This window comes from Leptosomus discolor, chromosome 9 (genome assembly GCF_034619465.1).
Source record: "Leptosomus discolor isolate bLepDis1 chromosome 9, bLepDis1.hap2, whole genome shotgun sequence".
Classification (NCBI taxonomy): domain Eukaryota; kingdom Metazoa; phylum Chordata; class Aves; order Leptosomiformes; family Leptosomidae; genus Leptosomus; species Leptosomus discolor.
Window position 1 is genome coordinate 28,746,116 of NC_141399.1, and position 17,958 is coordinate 28,764,073.

Sequence of the window (17,958 nt, forward strand, 5' to 3'; positions counted from 1 at the left end):
CCTTCGGAGGAAGACCAGACCCTTTTACCTGATCGCTGCTTCAACAGAACTACATCCATCGCTTCAGGAGGACTGCAGCCATCATCTTACCGGACTGCTACTGCCACCCTAACAGGGTGTCAGGTTGTATTTCTGACTCTGTCAGTGTGAACCAGTGGGTTGTTTGTTTTTCCCTGCCTTGTGTTATATATATATATATATTAGTAAAGAACTGTTATTCCTATTCCCCATATCTTTGCCTGAAGGCCCGTTAATTTCAAAATTATAATAATTTGGAGGGAAGGGGGTTGCACTTTCCATTTCAAGGGAGGCTCCTGCCTTCCTCCCCAGACACCTGTCTTTCAAACCAAGACAGCTTTCTTTTCTCTTTTTTCTTTTTGCATCTTTTTCAGAGCAACTGAAAAATTAACTTTTACTGCTCAGTGTCTTCCCAGCCAAATAATGCAAGAGAAATTGAAACCCACCTCCCTTTTCCCATCCAAGGACTTTTTGAGAGTTTCAGTCCTATGAGGAGACTAAACTCACAGACCTGAAATTTGCTCAGATGTATTTTCCCACCTTAGTCCTAATGTAGCGTTACTGGCTGTACATGCCCCCCAGTCCCAGTCCTGCCTGCCTAGTCTCCAAATACCACTGCAACACATTTCTGGTTGAATGTCACAGGGGCACTCCGTCATAGACTCCGACGGGATTTAATGAACAGGAAAATATCCATTTTGAAACACCTCATAGCTTTCAGGCTACTGAATGCAGTAAATGTAAATTGAATGCTGATGATCTGTTGATTTGGGGAAAAAAAAGTGTAATGGATAAACTAATTTCTAACAAGATGCATTTTCTAACAAGACATGTATTCCCCCTCCAGTTTCAGTACTGCCAATATATTGCTACAACTATTAGTATGGCAACAGAATGGATGGGTCAGAAGAGTTCAGTCTTAAATTTGCAAGAAAAATGATGCTGTATGTATTTTCCAGGTCTCCTCTATGTTAAACTCTCCATCTTGAGATATGCAACATTTACCATCTTACACATTTGACATTTCCCTCTTTGACTGAATGCCTATTCTCCTTCTGCTTTGGACTATTTCAGACCCTGTTAACAACAGAAAATAGAACTGGCCAGGAAAATAAATTACTTTTTGAAAAAGATCACAGTAGCCCAGATATGTTTCTAACTGGACTGAGAAAGGGGACAGTAGTTGCAAACCATATGCTTAAAAGTACCTGGACAAAGTGATTTTGCATTGCAAATTGTGGTTGTGTTATTGAAAGGCATCAATTTGTCTTGTGTTAATAGTTAACAGTTAATAGTTAATTCAAGTAGTAGTTAATAATGTTCCATAACAGTTAATAGTTACGTTAATAAAAATTAAAATAAATAAGAAATATTATTTAGATAAATATTATTTAAAATTATTACTTAATACAAATATTAAATTATTAAATTCAGAAAAGGTTAATACTTAATTCAAGTCACTTATTTAATGTTTAAGGGACTGATGTAAAGAGACTTGCCTTCAAGACTAGAACATCAATGAGCTATTGCAACATCATGGTATTCCCAGGAATGAATTTGCTCCAGAGCTAGAAAACTGCTCGCCAGAAATTCAAAGATTCAATGGCTGAAGAAGTCAACTGTATGAGGTTTAACAAGGCTACGTGCCAGGTCCTGCACTTGGGTCCTCACAACCCCACGCAGCACTATAGGCTGGGGGGTGAGTGGCTGGAAAGCTGCCTGGTGGAAAAGGCCCTGGGGGTGCTGGTTGACAGCCGGCTGAACATAAGCCAGCAGTGTGCCCAGGTGGCCAAGAAGGCCAACAGCATCCTGGCCTGTATCAGCAATAGTGTGGCCAACAGGAGCAGGGAGGTGATCCATGCCCCTATACTCAGCACTGGTGAGGCTGCACCTCGAATGCTGTGTGCAGTTTTGGGCCCCTCACTGCAATAAAGACATTGAGGTGCTGGAGTGTGTCCAGAGAAGGGCAAAGAAGATGGTGAAGGGTCTGGAGAACAGGTCTTATGAGGATCGGCTGAGGTAACTGGGGTTGTTTAGTCTGGAGAAGAGGAGGCTGAGGGGAGACCCTATCGCTCTCTACAGCTACCTGAGAGGAGGTTGTAGTGAGGTGGGTGTTGGTCTCCTCTCCCAAGCAACAAGTGATAGAACAAGAGGAAATGGCCTGAAGCTGCGCCAGGGGAGCTCCCCCAGACCAGTGGCATGACATAAAACCAAGCCCTGCAGTCCCCACACAGGAATGTGTACACTGGGAATGAGAGCTGACAAACACCTCCTGTTAGCCAGCCCCTAATCTACGTTGATAGCTAAGGCCTGCAATATCAAGCTCTATATTTTAGAGAAATGTTGGCCGGATAATGCAATCTTGAGATGTATTACAGCATTGTGCTGTGTCTTTGTCAGAGCTTTGGAAGGGATAGAAACAAAGCTTACTTAGAAAATAGCACCAGCAGACAAGGCGCATGCCTCCTTTGAAGTGGCTGGGGCTACACAGCTCTACTGAAGAAAGTTTCTGCAATGTCTGGGAGTGGGTGATTTTTCATCTGCCCGAAGGCTGTCTTAAAAAAGTTAAGAGTAAACTCCTAACTTTACACTGTTACCCAAGAAGGCAGCCTTCTCTTGCCCACTGCTCAAGATGGCACTAATCCGATTATAAGGAAATATTCAGCATTCATCTCCCTTTGTCATTAGAGAAGGAAATGAGATGGTCCATGGACAGCTTTTGCAGCTGTTAGTGATGAGCCTGGCAGAATAATTCAGACCAAGACCTCTCTCCCCAAAGCTCAGAGCAGGCTCGTATAGCTGTACTCCAGCAACCCTGGCCCCCAACCTGCCCTGGCATGGGGGAAAAGATGTCTCGGGTGATGGGTTTCTATTTCTCACCTCCTCTCCAAATTCCTGCTGGATAAAAACCACCTCCACAGACTCCCTCCCTGCCCCAAGTGCCTAAGTCAGACTCTTGTCTCCTGTACACAGCTTTGCAACAAAAAAGCAAGAGGGAGAGAAACTGCCTCTTGCCGAAGAAAAATTTGCAAGAAGGAAGAGATTAATGTGGAACAGCTGCGGTATGGATTTTATGAATAATTTGCTGAAAATAAACTTTAATGGCAAATTAAGAACAGAGATTAGCTCTGCAGTTCTGTGTTCTCAGTGGGTAACTTCCTTGCACAAAAGTACATGACAAAACTTGGCAGGATGAACAGCTCGGCTGGCAACATCTCCCCGGGAGCAAGGCAGTGATGGCCTGCCGGGGCTGCTGCCTGCCGGGGTGTGGGCAGGCGGCTGGCAAGGAGCTGCTTTCCCACAATCTGCTCAGCTCTGGGCAGGCTTTTGCTTTGGGGAACTCTAAATGCAGTGAGCTCATTCAGGAATAAAAAGATGATGGCCAAGTGGATCAGCTCGGCTGCTCCTCTCCCCTCTGCGTCGCTCCCAAGAGTTGATACAGTTTTGGGGCAGCAGCTGAACATTATCACCCATGGCAGGGAAGCCACTGACTCTGTCCATTTCAGCCTTTGCTCTCCTGGATGGATCTATTTTCCCCTGTTGCACGCAGGGCATCACCAGTTCAGAGCCCCAGCTGAACCAACACCAGGCATTTCAGGTCTCTCCACCAGTTTTTCTTCCCACCCCAAATGCCACGTGGAGCCAATAACTAGCGGGCAGCATGTACCTCACTGGCCTATTTGAATGCATTTTCTGAGCTCACCAAGAACTCAAGTTCTCAGTTTGCGTCTCATAAATACTCAGCAGCACAAAATCCCCACTTTTCCTCCTGCTTTCCACTCCTACCCCAGGTCTTTAGCCTCTTCCCCAGCAGCACTAGGGAGGTGGGTTCAGTGGTGTGACAGCCCCTTCCCATAAGGAGCGGGATGCAAGGTAAGCCATGTTCTGCCCAGCTCATGGCATCTCTACCTCCAGCAATGCCCATTTCTAGGACTGTGCCTAGCTCAGTTTGCCCAGTGAACACCTTCCAGTTGGAGCCCACAATTGCACGTACAGCACTATCGATGCAGACTGTGTCAGGTTCCCTCCTGCTACCCCATGCCCAGGGCCAGAACCCATGGGAGTGCCTCCCCCCCGGGAGTGCTGGGGCTTGGGTCCCTGGCTGGGAAGGAGGTGGAGGGTCTCCCTGCGGCAGGGAAGTTTCTCTACTGCATGTCTGTGATCTGTGAATTAAATCCCTTGGCTCCATCATCAGTTTATCCCACAATGGCTGGGCACTGACAGGGAGAGGGATGAAAACACCAAACCATTCCTCCTCCTCTGAAAGGATAAAGGCCAATAAAAAATGGATATTGGCAGGTTGGCATGAATTATCACATTGGCTGACGTTTTGAAATGTCCCAGCTTTGCCAACATGCCTGACTGCTTTGTGGACATTGAATAACATGACCCTAAACACAACAGAAACCACTTGTGTCTGCAGAAATGATGGCAATTCATTTTGTGATTCATTCAGCCAGCTCTGATCACCGCTTTTCTTCAGTTGAGAAAAGGCATTAATCTGTCTAATTTTTCTCTCTGTAATTCAGATCAGACAATCTCCATTTACTAAACGTGATTGATAAACGAATTAACTACACAACATTCATTCCTGACACTAGTTCAGAACACGCAAACTGGAAATAAGTCACTAGGAACCTCTGTACATGGAAGATAAATAATTGATCATTCAAGATATTTTTAAGCTCAGTACCAGGGGAGGATTGAAAGGCTGTTTAACCTTGTCCAGTCCAATGCTTCCTGAGCAGCCATAAGAGATCACTGAAGTTGCACGGCCGAACATGAAAGCCCATTTGGATGGATGTACTGCATCTGGCAGAAGAATATTCTCCCATATCGTTTCATGCTTTTCTGAATTTTGTTCTTATTCTAACAAGCAGAATAAGTATTTTTTTTCTCCTTTTGAAAGAACAATATCCAGCCAGCAAATAAAACAGAAGTGTTTTCTTTTCAGAACTAAATTTTTGTTGCTTTTCGTGTTTGCTTGCTTGTTGAAAGAGAAAATTTGAAGCATTACATAGTATATAACAGAAGGGACCATCACTGGCAAGAGGCAGTAGTGGAAGGTTCCCAGCACAGCCCACAGCATACCCAGGCTCACAAGGAAACGACACTTGCTCCTTTACTAACCCACACAGACACACAGGGCAGGTCATGATTGAGATACAGCCTGATTAATGGAAAACAGTACCTTAAAGCCAATGAATCACGCATCAGGAAACACAAAGCACATCCAGTTCCTTCCGAACAGGAGGACGTTTACTAGCTGCTCAATAAGCTTTATTACAGTATCTCCTACAAGTTTTATGCATGCAATCAAAGCATCTGCATCAAGTTCTGCACATTTTAAACACCTTCATAAAGCAATATAATGACCTTCACAAAAAAATGTTAATAAAGGCCAATAATATTCAAGTTTTACGTCAGTGAGGCACAAATATTAACCATATGCAAATTGCACTGATAAATCTGAAAGGAGCAGGCAGCATCCAGCACTTTGCATAGTCACTGGAGATACTGGTACCAGAGAGAGCATCAGGAAAGACTCTGGTTGCCAGTCCTGCAAGACAAGACACAGGGTAAACACGGTCTCAGGTGGGGAAACTAAGTGGAAACCTGTTTATACATCCCTCTTTTGAAATAAAAGAAGCAAAGCAGTAATTCAAATGTCAATTTTTATGACTTCAACAGCCAAACAAATACCCTTTCGCAGGACTGGTTAAAACTCCTCTAACGGCATACAATTAGGAAAGGCATTTAATAAATCATTGCCATCCCCTGCATGCTTTGGGCTGACTGGCACCTCTGTGCAGGTCCTTGCAAGCTGTCCTGCTCGGAGATGAAGTTGTGAGCAGTCGGGGGACACAAAAAGGACTGTCACAGCAAGGAGAGCATAGCAGGTACAGAAGCTCTCTGCAATGCTGCCTCGGCCTTATTGCATGTTGCTGCTGAACAGCCCTTCTCGCCCTAAGCCCATGGGATTGATCACTGGTGGGAAAGCCTAGCAAAGTGCTCCCTTTTTTTTAATACAGAGTGACTGTATAAAGACATACAGGTAAACCCACAGCTCCTCCACAAAAAAGATTTGATGTATCACCGTATTCACTGGCTGTCACTACACAGCAGAGGTCCTGTACACCTGCGTCTTCAAGTGTTCAGTACATTGTGCAACTACCAGCAACGGACCTGTACTCCCATGTCTTCATGTGTTTAGTACACTGTGAACCTAACAGCAATATTTTGGCTGTTTTTCTTTGCAATGCACTACAAGCTTATCAACAGAGTAACAGGATCTACTTCATTTGTAAGTATTGATAAAGAAAATGGGGGAAAAAAATACTGTCTTTGCATTATTATCCCCTTCTTTGTCCCCACTCCTTCTCCCTTGCTCCAAGGATGCAGGCATCTGACAGAGGAGGTGTTTGAAACAGAGAGAGTTTACCTTCAGCACATTGCCGTGACTGGGTCTGTGAGGCCCTTGCCTCTCAGACCAGTGCTGAGATCCAAGAGGGATAAGTTTCAATGGCAGAGGCGTCATCACATCAGACCATGGATCAGATTTAACCTGCTTAATTTGTATATTCACAGCCATGTCACAAGGAGCTTGCTAACAACCTTACAGACAACCAAGGATGATCCCAGGCCAAGCTACTGTCATGGTTTGAGGCTGGGCCAGCCACTAACAAATGACAGACGCTCTTTATTAACCCCTCTCCCCTCCCAAAAGGGAAAAGGAGAGAGAACAAGCGAAAGAGACTTTACAGTTTGGAAAAGAAAACTAAACCAGCTTTAATGAAACAATAACAATAAGAGAAAATATAATAATAAGAATAAGGAAATAATGAAATATATACAATATGTACAAATATATACAACTAGATCCAAACCCAATACCGAACCCAACTCCCCCCACCCTGATGATAATACATCACCACCACTGTAGGGCTGGCACTGGGGCAGTCCCAGGCTGGACTCAGCAGCAGACAGGGACGGGATGCAGGAGCTGGACTCAGGCACTGGATTCAGGGACACACGGATAGGGATCGATGACAGAAGAACAGACAGAGTCCTCCTCAGATGTCAGCCATCAAAGAAGAGAGAGAGCCTTGTGATCTCTCAGCTTTATACTGAATATGACGTCTATGGGATGGAATACTCTGTTGGTCAGTGTCCTGGGTTACAGTGTAAAATGTGCCAAAAGAAAAAAAAAAAAAAAAATTCTATTACCATCTTCAGGAGCTGTTGAGACCAGGTGGGGAGGTGCTCCCTGCCTCCCCCCTCTGGACTATCTCCTGTTACTGGGCACAACAATGCCTTATCGCCTGACCCATCGATAACTCGCTCCTGGACTATCTCCTGTTAATGGCCCATCAAGGAACTGCCTCACGACTCATCATCCCATTGTGAGATGCTCCGCCCGGGGGGAAGGAGCCAAGCAGTCCATGCTGAATAAAAACTGAGATTTTGAACACCCTAGCAGCCTTCTTCCACTGGATTCCCAGAGGAGCTTTTCCCCCCACTGGAGTTCCAGAGGACAAGAGCTACCTACCTACCACTGGACCTTCGGAGGAAGACCAGACCCTTTTACCTGATCGCTGCTTCCACAGAACTACATCCATCGCTTCAGGAGGACTGCAGCCACCATCTTATCGGACTGCTACTGCCACCCTAACAGGGTGTCAGGTTGTATTTCTGACTCTGTCAGTGTGAACCAGTGGGTTGTTTGTTTTTCCCTGCCTTGTGTTATATACATATATATATTAGTAAAGAACTGTTATTCCTATTCCCCATATCTTTGCCTGAAGGCCCGTTAATTTCAAAATTATAATAATTTGGAGGGAAGGGGGTTGCACTTTCCATTTCAAGGGAGGCTCCTGCCTTCCTCCACAGACACCTGTCTTTCAAACCAAGTCAGGTTTGGGTCACCTGTCCAGTTCGCTCCTCCCTGTAGGTGTGACCTTCTTCGTGCTTACGACCCTTTTCACTCCTGGCACCCCAACACGGAGTACAAGATTTAGCCATGCCCTTGGTCGCTACAAGAACAAGTATAAGCAAGGGCCTCTCTGCATCCCATTCCTTGGTACGAACTATAAACACCAGGCCTTATCACTGCTAGAAGCGGTCACTGTCTGGAAAAACAGGCTGCTGTTTCAGAAAGTGCCGTTAGTTAGAGGAGACTTAACTGAAAAGTTAAAGCACTAAAACAGAATTAGTTCTGGTTTAGCCCAAACCAGGACAGCTACTCTGTCCACATTACAAGAGGACACTTCACATGCATTTCTGCTTCTGTATGTTGTCATGTGCAATCTGGCAGGAGCCCATAGGACTTAAATATTTGGAGATAAGCAAGCAAGGCATTGTGTCTCCTTCTGAAGATAAAAGGCTACCATCCACCCCACCCTATCCCATCCCACCCCATGGTGAGGATGCCCAAAGCAGTTTCTATCTCCATGCCTTTGACAGTATCAGCAGATCCATACAGTTCGATGCTGACAACGTGCACTCAGGTTGGGGGCTGCAGAAGCAACCCAGCAGCATCAAGCCTGGGTTTTAGATAAACAATTTCCCAGCCTGCCTCTAATTCCAGCCCTTGCCCCACTTAAAGTGAATGAGAGGTGACACACCGCCTGCAGTCGAGCACAGCCACAATTAACTTTCCTTTGGGGTCTTCCATGCTACTAGTCTAGTCCTATAATTACATTTCAAACCAAAGTTGCTTGTCAAGATGAAGTCTGCTTTCCTAATGATGCTGATTTTCTCTTCCTTTCATGGTGCAAAATAATACAAATAGGATGACAGCACCTTTTTTTCCATTTAGGCTGCGTAATTTTAATCTCCAAACTAGATCAGCTCAAAGAGGAAGCATTTAATTTAATCTGTGACAATGATTAACAAAGCTATTATGTTATTAAAGAGTAAATGTGAAGGCTTTACCAAAATACCAACCACTTGGTGTAAATTGTTCCTAGATGGTTGCTGAGAAAAAGCAGCCAGGATGCAGAGGAAGATGAAAGAAAAGAGCCTGACAGAAGCCCATCAGTCTGAAGCTCTGACATTCTGGGCATCTTATCGCTCCCTGGGATCAGTGATGTATCAAGGATGAGGAAAGCCTTGTAGACTCCAAGATTAAATGCAGCAGGTGTCATATCTTCTGTTGTTAACTTATACCTCTCTAAAATTAATCAGGAAAATGTAGCATCCAGCCCTTTAACATAAAATTGGAAACAGAACCCTCCCTCTCTTCCTGGCATTTATGCTACTTGAAGATACAGCCCTCAGGGTGAGCAGTTTTGGGGGTGCTTGTGAAAAAGTCCTAGCACCTTCATTTTGGCTATAAAGATATAAGACTCAAGCATAAGACCACTGGCTGGAGACATTTAAGCAGACTCGCTGTCCTGGCCGGGGCAGGAGGCTGCCCATCAGAGGAGCCCTGCTCACCGCTGTAATTTTGCTTTGTCATCGCTTCGTTTTGGTTTGGCAGTCTTTGCTCTGTCAGCCTTTGAACTTTTCTTCTTACTTAAAAGGAAATCCTCTCTGTCCGGTCTGCGGTCCTGAAGGGGCAGGTATAGTCACAGACAGACAGTGCCTCTGCCTGCAGCACTGCTACTCACCGGGAGCCTGCGGCCCCAGGGAGGCTGCCAGTAACGGAGCACTGCCCAGACCACAGCACACACCCGTTGTCTGCATCCTTCATTGAGTTATGGTACTAGAGAAGCATTTTATTACCCTTTTATTATTTTCATTAACAGTCTCAGCAAGGGAAATGAGTATTCCTATGAAAAGCTTCATTATTGTGCCCAAGTCAGGAAAACATGTGTTGCAGCAGATTCCCATAGGTGCCTGTCCATGCTACAGCCTCCAGTCAGGTGCAGTATTTGCTGCCTTCTCTCACTTGTTCTTTTGGCTCTCCTCATTGCCTCAGCACATCTGAAATACTGGAACAAGTGTGCTGAGAAGAGCCGGGAGCTCAGTCTGGCTTCCTGCACAACACATGCTTCTATCAAGTTCAACGGGAAAAGGAGCTGACCTTTAAATCTTTTGTTGCATTAGGTGTGGAATAACTCAGAGATCTTTCTGTACAATGATTTTCAAGTACATTACTAGCGTATAACAATTCATGGAGGTTTTACATTAGTTCACTGCCTTCTTGTGTCCCCAAAGCGCTGGCAAATAATCTCCTCCACATCTGGTGGTGTCTGGAGTATGGACGGTCTTCAAATGCCATCCTCATTTCTTGCCAGGGAGTGGGGGATGTTTTACACCTTGCAGTCAGGGATTTTGCTACCTTTGTAGATATGTTCTGCAAAATCCTCAGCTCCTTTTAGGACTAAAATTAAGCCTCCTTCATTATGTGTTTAATTAACTTTTATTTGCTTGACATTTCATTTTTATTATTTTTAAGCGGTCTGAGGTTCTTGGCATTAAAAGCACATGTAAACTAATCCAACCGATAGACTATCTTCACAAAGGACTTTTTTCTATCACACTGCTAGGAATATTTTTCTGGGGAAAGAAAGCGATGGTAAAAATTCACCTTGATTACCTCAGAACAACTGACACCATGCAAGGCAATAACAGGAGGGGAGAAAGTACCTACTGAGAACATGTGGACACTAAATCAGACACATTATGCTTCTTGTTGAGATCCCCCAGGTACCAGTAATGGAGAGGAGTGACTGCAGAGTATTTATTTTATTGGAAAGAAAGCATTTATTTCCTGGGTGTTTTAAAACCTGGTTTTAGCCCAATTCCCTAAAGGATCAAAGAAGAAAAAATCTCTATTTACTTCCTGCTGCTTCTCCCTCCCTTCCCATTTTGGGCACATTTGGGAAAGGACCTGGTGTCTCCGAGATAAGAAGCCTGCTCTGCTTGGGTGGGCATCAGTGGCCAGACTGGAGCAGGAACAGGAGCCTGTCCTCACTGTGCACACTGTGGAAAGTGAGCAGGGAGCAGCCAGGCTCTCCAGCATTCAGCCATGCCACTCAGGGCTCATTCAAGAGGAAATCTTTCACTGCAACAACCCCCTCTCCAGTGGTCCCATCAGCTTCTAGCCTGAGCACGAATGACCCAAATAAAACAAACAAACAAAAATTAATCAACATGAAGAGTAAGTCTGAGAGGAGCACAAAGTCTACTGCTTTTGACACTAATTTTATACACATACATACAAACACACATACACACACGTATCTGAGAAATAGAGGAAGAGTTCAGGAGAAATGTATATCATAAAAAAATTGAATCAGTTAATATACTGGGCGTTATCAAGACACCAGCTTGCTGAAGTGCCCTATGAGAGTCAAGAAAAAAATACTACTTTTGCATTTACAGGTCATCTCAACCCACAGTGTTCCCCCTGTTCCCCACATCCATTTCAAAGAACTCATAATTCAACAAAGAGAGGAAACCTGGCATTTACTGCATATGAAATGTTTTTGCAATGGCACAGTTGATACATTGATTACATTTCTTCTTCTTAAATATTTTAACACAGTCTTTGGCTAATGAAATATTTAATTAAATATTTAATTAATTAAATTAGTTTTCAATTTATGGGTAAGGAATGCCCTTATCAATATGGGCTGCAGGATATTATCCTCACTGTCTTTGCTGATTTATTGCTTGTACCAGACACAGAGGATATAAATAACATCAGCCTTAGACTGGTGGCACCCAGTCAATCTTCAGCACTTCATAATATTCTGCTGAAAAATCAGTGTTCTCTGAAACCCTAGTACTGAATAGCAGGCAACTTCTTCTCAGCAGAAATTAAAAATTGTTGCGAGATGAGCAATGGGGGTACAGTTGTCATTATTTAGCCATATAGACAACATAGTCTATTTGGATGATAATAAAGCAAACATGCTGTTTCCTGAGACTAGAAAATAATGTTTAATAAGCGTTGGGTTTGCCAACACCCATTTTCTTTTTTTAATTCATTTTTGCATCCATTTCCTATAATCTGATGGATCCAAAGTGAAATATTCAATTTGCAAACTCCACCCCCTTACAGAAAAACAATATTCCAGTCTGCATGGATGTGGAAAAGAAATATTCAAATGTGTGGCGGCAGACAAATGGACTTTTTGGAGCCTTAGTTGCCAACACCTCCAGTGAAATCAAACTAAAAGGGGCAATCAAACTTTTCTGCAGCCTGACAATATCTTCAGACCTCACCAAACCCAGAGGAGAGGCCTCAGAGATCAGGATTGCCTCCTCCCCAGCACAGTACCTGGGGTGGAAGACAGACATAAACTCTTAAGAGAAAAGAGCAGAGACTTCAAAAATCAACTTTGGGCAAGAGAGAAAATTGAGGATGATCAGCCACAAAGGGATTATCTTGACCACTAACGGTATTTGAATGCAAACACATACTTACACATGGTTTTCACATGTGACAAGGCTGACACAGGAAAGGGGCATCCATGGTCTGAGGTGGCTCAGATATCCCCACATGGAGTGTAGGAAGGAATCTGAGCCCTTCAGAGCTTCAGCCCTTCTCTGGTGGCTCAGATCCAGGCACCCACAGCTCCCTGCCCCTCGCTATCAAGATGTCCCCACCAGTCAACCTCCCTGCACCGGTGCTGAGGTGAGCAGGCTGGGAAAGATCAGAGATGGAGAAAACTGGGGAAAGTGAAGAGTTACATCAGGTCAAGCCAGAAATCTCTACCTGACTGTACACATAGCTGTTTGCTCTGAGGTTGTTCACCAAGAGATGGGAGCAGGAACCTCTCCCAAGGCACCCTTAAGCTTTGTGCATGCCATTTAACAGTGTCACCATAATACTTTGAGGGCTGTCACCAGTCCCATGATTCACACTATGACATTTCTACTGCTCCACTTTGAGATGTGTTTTTTCACTCAGCTGCCAGCGACGTGGCCCAGGTGTCTGAAAAAAATCTGGAGCTCTGTCCCCGCAATTCAAATTACTATTCTTCTTCTGCAGCACCTTGCAATGTCAACATTGATTTTCAAAGCTTGCAGCACAGCATTAACTGGGAGCTGCTCTTTCTAAGGGATTTCTGCTGGCTGTTTTTCTTCTCCTTCTCTTTATTTTTCTCCCCTCAAACATACCTTTGGGAGAGAGTGCCTCAGCACAGAAATACTTTGTTTGGGTGCCAAGTCCTCATCGCAGCGGGGTATAGCCACAAGGCTCACATCCCTCTGCTAGAAAAACTCTTTGCTTTTCAGTAGCTCTCAACCCCCAGCATCCCTCTGCCAGCCAAAGGCAGGAAAGAGCAACCTTATTCCCACCCCAAAGCACTTATTTTTCACCCTCCTCTGCAGGCTTCAACTCCACAAGACACATCCCAGCTCACAGGCATTACTGTGGTCCAGGTCTCTCCCCACAGTGCCTTCACACAACTGGCCTCCAATTTGCCGCTCAGGCTCCAAACATGATTTTTAAAATCAAAAGGAAAACTAAGGCACAGAGTGAGAACAAGCAACACAGTTCTTGATCTGAGCAAGCCGTGCAGTACAGCCAGCCTGCCCAGTCCTCGGCACTGTACCAGGGGACACGGCTCCCCCCATGCCTGCTGGCTCACTGCCTTCTTTTAGAGCAGATTAGGTACCCAGAAACAGAAGACACATTTTATTTGCTACTTCTCTGGAGACCTCTTGAGTTGCTGTCTGAGCAGCACTCATTTAAGAGCTGGCATGGTAGCCATTCGATTTCTTTTTAAGCAATCAGCAGTGGAGGCAGTTTTAGAAAAGGAACATAATTCTTGCAAGAACAACTTACACCTGGGCAAATGCTGCTTTCAGCAGTGGCTCAAAGAATACCAGGAAAAGAAAATCCTGCCTCCCGGGAGGGTTGGGAACAGCAAAGGCTGCACCAACGCGCTGTGTCCCCATGGCTTGTGATCCCAAGGACTGCAGCTGTGCTCACAGGATAAGTGAGCTACCCTGAGACATGGAGGTGGCATCTCATTCAAGAAACCCCACTGAATGTCCCACAGGTCCTTCCCCTCTCAAAAAGCAAGCAGATTAGTTGCGTTTATTTTCTGCCTTTCTTTCCTGTCTTTCTTTCTTTGGCATTTCTTTCCTGGTTTCCTTTCCCCAGCAAGGAAGTAAAACCTTCACAGGGGTGCATCAAGTCAGGGGTTTTACCCCTTGCACCATGGATCATTTTCAGTCATGCTGATTGCTCGGATACCCTGGGGAACAGCTTGGTTGCAGAACCCCCCCAGGCTCCCCCTGGAGCCCTTCTCTTGGGAATGAGAATTGCACAGGCTAATATGGCACTGTTTCTGCTCTAGTAGCACTTTCTTTCATGCTTTGAGACAAACACGCTGTTCCCTGTTTCACACCCCTGTCATTCATTTGCGGTGTGCCACTGGCTGAGAGTCCAGCAGAGCAGTTTGCTGGTGGAAAAGGTCTGGATGCAGCAAATAAACAGGACTTTAGAGGATTCAATTCTTGGGGCATTAAAGGGGGATATATAAATATAGTTATCCATTTTACTCATTCTTTCACATTATTTTAATGAATACCTATGCATAGATTGAAAGACAAGGAAAAGTAGAAAAAAAAAACCTTGCAGAAAGAGCTGTGTGTAGTATTCATGACACAAGAAGGGACCATGCCATGTGGCACTAAGGAGAGAAACAATATTAACAGTAGCATGAATCCCAGTAAGCTCCTCCACTGGGGTTCCGTGACCCTCCGAACAAACATTCACAACAGCTACTACCTGCAGAGCTGGAGCTGGCACTGCAGCTTTCTGAGAGATTTTAATCAAGCCGCTGCAGCTATTTTCTTCTAGAAACAATGCAAAGAGATTTTTAATCAATGCATCCACCTGGGAATGAACAGGGCAAGGAAGAAAAATTGCCCATGCAGAATAGACATTAATGCCCAAGGGCATGGTCCCGGGAACCAGCCAGACCTTCTTGTGCTTGCCAGACGCACTGACTAAGTAATCTTTCTTTACTTTCCTTATTTTCTGCTTTCATGACAGAAATACCTAAAGAACAGAAGATGAGGGGAGTTTGGCTCTGGTAGAATGCTGATGTGCAGCAGCCCTATCCTGTTCTTCCCTTGAGTTCATTCCTATCCCTTCATCACTTGACAACTTCTGGCTATTATTAATTTCAGCAGGTAAAAGGGGACAGATCCTCCCTTCCCCTGTCCAAGAGACTGACTTCTAAAAATCTGCATAATGAGCTGAGAAAATAAACCTCAACACATCACATACAACTCTGATCTGGGCTACACTGGAAGAGAACTCTGCCAATGGCAGTGTTTCTCCTAATAAAGTTTTGTAATGATGCATTTGCAGCAAAAATATATCAGGCCCCAGGAAAGCACTAAAACTGCACAAATCACTGAGTCTCAAACATCCACATTTTCAAAGCTAATAACTCTGAAAAATGGGGCACACTGTACCATAGAGCAGCTAAAAATGCCCAATTCATGAAGCCCAACAATGGAAACCAGTTTGCAATTTCCCCTTTCCACAGGGATTTGGAGAACGCACACAGCAGAAAAGTCAGAAAAATAAACAACTTTCCTTTCTTCCCCTTTGAAACACATGGCTCTAGGAATCTGATGGCACCAGGATCCATCCAGCAGCAACAGCAGTCATTTAGTGGTTTGCGAACCCAATGGAGGCACAAGCCTTGCCCAGTGTGCAGTGACCACCAGTCTCTGGACCTTGTCTTGGCGTGTTTTGGTTGTGGAAATCTGCCCTCCATCCTCAGGCCCCCACATTTAGCAGATATACTCCTAAACCCACATGGAAAATTGGAGTTTGCATAGCATTTCCTCTCCCAGATTTCTCTGGGAACAAGGAGCGCTTTGGCAAGGAGTTTGAGAGGGGCTTTGCCTTTACTTAGTGCCTTCATCAAGCTTATCGGTGAGTCCAGGAAAAAGAAAGATCTGGTGTTTGCTTTAATCCTTAGCACTCTGGGGCCCAAGGGAATTGGCATCTCATGCCAGGTTTGCACCAGGCTCTGCCAAGCTCTACTAGCAGTGAAATTTTTAAAAAATACACTTGCTTCTATCTGCCACATTTGTCTCCTGGCAAAATACATAGCAGAGGTACATAGCACCAGCATGAATTGCATTTGCCAATTGAGATTATTTTGCTCACTATAAGAGCTTTGAAACTGTGTTTGTTTCTTGCTACAGTGGCCAAATTTCTCAGCACTGAGAAAGCTGAATTCCCAGCTCCCAGCTCTGCTGGGGTGCAGGAGCGGGTCTGGCTCTGCAAACCCTGGGGCAGCCTGGGAGGCTCTCCCGCTCCTGCCTCTTGCATGGCTCCTCCATTCCCTGCCTTCACTACTTGTGCTGATGGGGAGAACTGACCTCAGATGGGTCGGTTCAAGAAGTGATTTTTCACACTGCATATTTCATCTTGCAGTTTGTATCAGCTAAAAGCTGCCCTTCTTGCAGTTTGTAGAACTAAAATATTACCCAGCAAAAAACAAACATGACTCTCTGTTAATACAGTCTAAAACACATTATCTTTTTAAGGAAGGCTTCAAAGTGAAGATGTATCTTAGTTATAGCAGCAAGGACAGTTTTAACCAATGTTGAACACTTCAGTTTCTCCCCTAACCTTTGATTAATGAGCATGAAATACCATCTACCTTATAACTACTCCCAAACACCTAAGTATGTTAAATAGCCGTTTGATTCTCTCCAGCTTTTTCAGCATGTGTGAAGCTTCATCTGAATCTAATTTGTACCATCAGCAACTGGATTTATTCTGCATTTGTCACTGGTGGCATTACATTCCTCTTAACTGTAATGAGGTGACACTGAATTATAGAACTCTTTATACTGTTTTAATACTGTGATCATTTGGGTGTTGTGAATCTGTAGGAATGTTAAGGCAGTTAAGCTATACATCTGCCCAGTTGAAAAGGCAATAGTGTTTCCAATGAATTTTTGACCAAGTAAATTCAATCACAATTGGCTCCCCTGCACCTTTCCTGCAGGTAATCAGGAGGGTGTCTTCTGAGTGACTTGCTAAAACTTCTCAAATAAATCTCAGCTGTCCATGGGAGCAAGACAGGCATGTGGAAAACAGCTTTTTTCCAGAGACACTCAGGTCTAAAAAAGCCATACACTCAGAGAGTGGCTAAAGACACCTCCCTGATAAATTTAGGATCCAGTGGCTTGCTGAAGGTGTAGGGTGAAGCCTTACTAAACCCCATAGATGGATGCCCTTGACCCCAATGGCAACCACATCCTCCCACCCACCCCTCCCAGCTTCTTTCAGCCTTTGGGCTTGTAGCAGCCTCAGACTGCTCATCCCTGCTCTGGCCTTCCACCTGTGACCTTCCACCTGTGACCTTCCTTTGCCTGGCACACATGAAGAGTCAGGCATTTGGCTCGGACCACGCAGCCAAAACATCCTATCTACCAAAACAAATGCAAGATTTCTCCAGTGCAATTACAGTCTGGGCTAACCACAGTGTGCCCACAAAAGGGGTCTTGGCAGATTCCTGTCCTGTGCTGTGCTGTCCTGCAGAGGCAGTAACATGCAGTACACCAGATCTGTATGAGCCAAAAAAATCAAGACTGCTGTATTTTGACAGTTGAGAGATGTAGACGTGTTCCAGGGTAGAGACAGAAAGAAACAGTGGACAGCCATGAACATCTGCACGATCCTCTGGCCACAAGCACAGCACATACTGCACATCAAACATGCACGCAGATGAATGGGGCCAATTTTAAACTTTGTGCCAAGAAGGAAATTTGTGTCGTCTTCTTAACTAGTGGAGAATGCAAATATTCATGATAGAGCATGAATGAAAAAACTACTAAGTATTTTAATCAACTCAGTCATCATACGAAACAGAAGTAATTTTCCTCTCTCAGGCCACATGGGTGGGTGCACACTTGCTGCCTGATGTAGCAGCAATCATCCGTTTAGGCTGCTTTAGCTTAATACCTAAAATTCAGCTTTTCGACTTCCTGTGCTTAGGT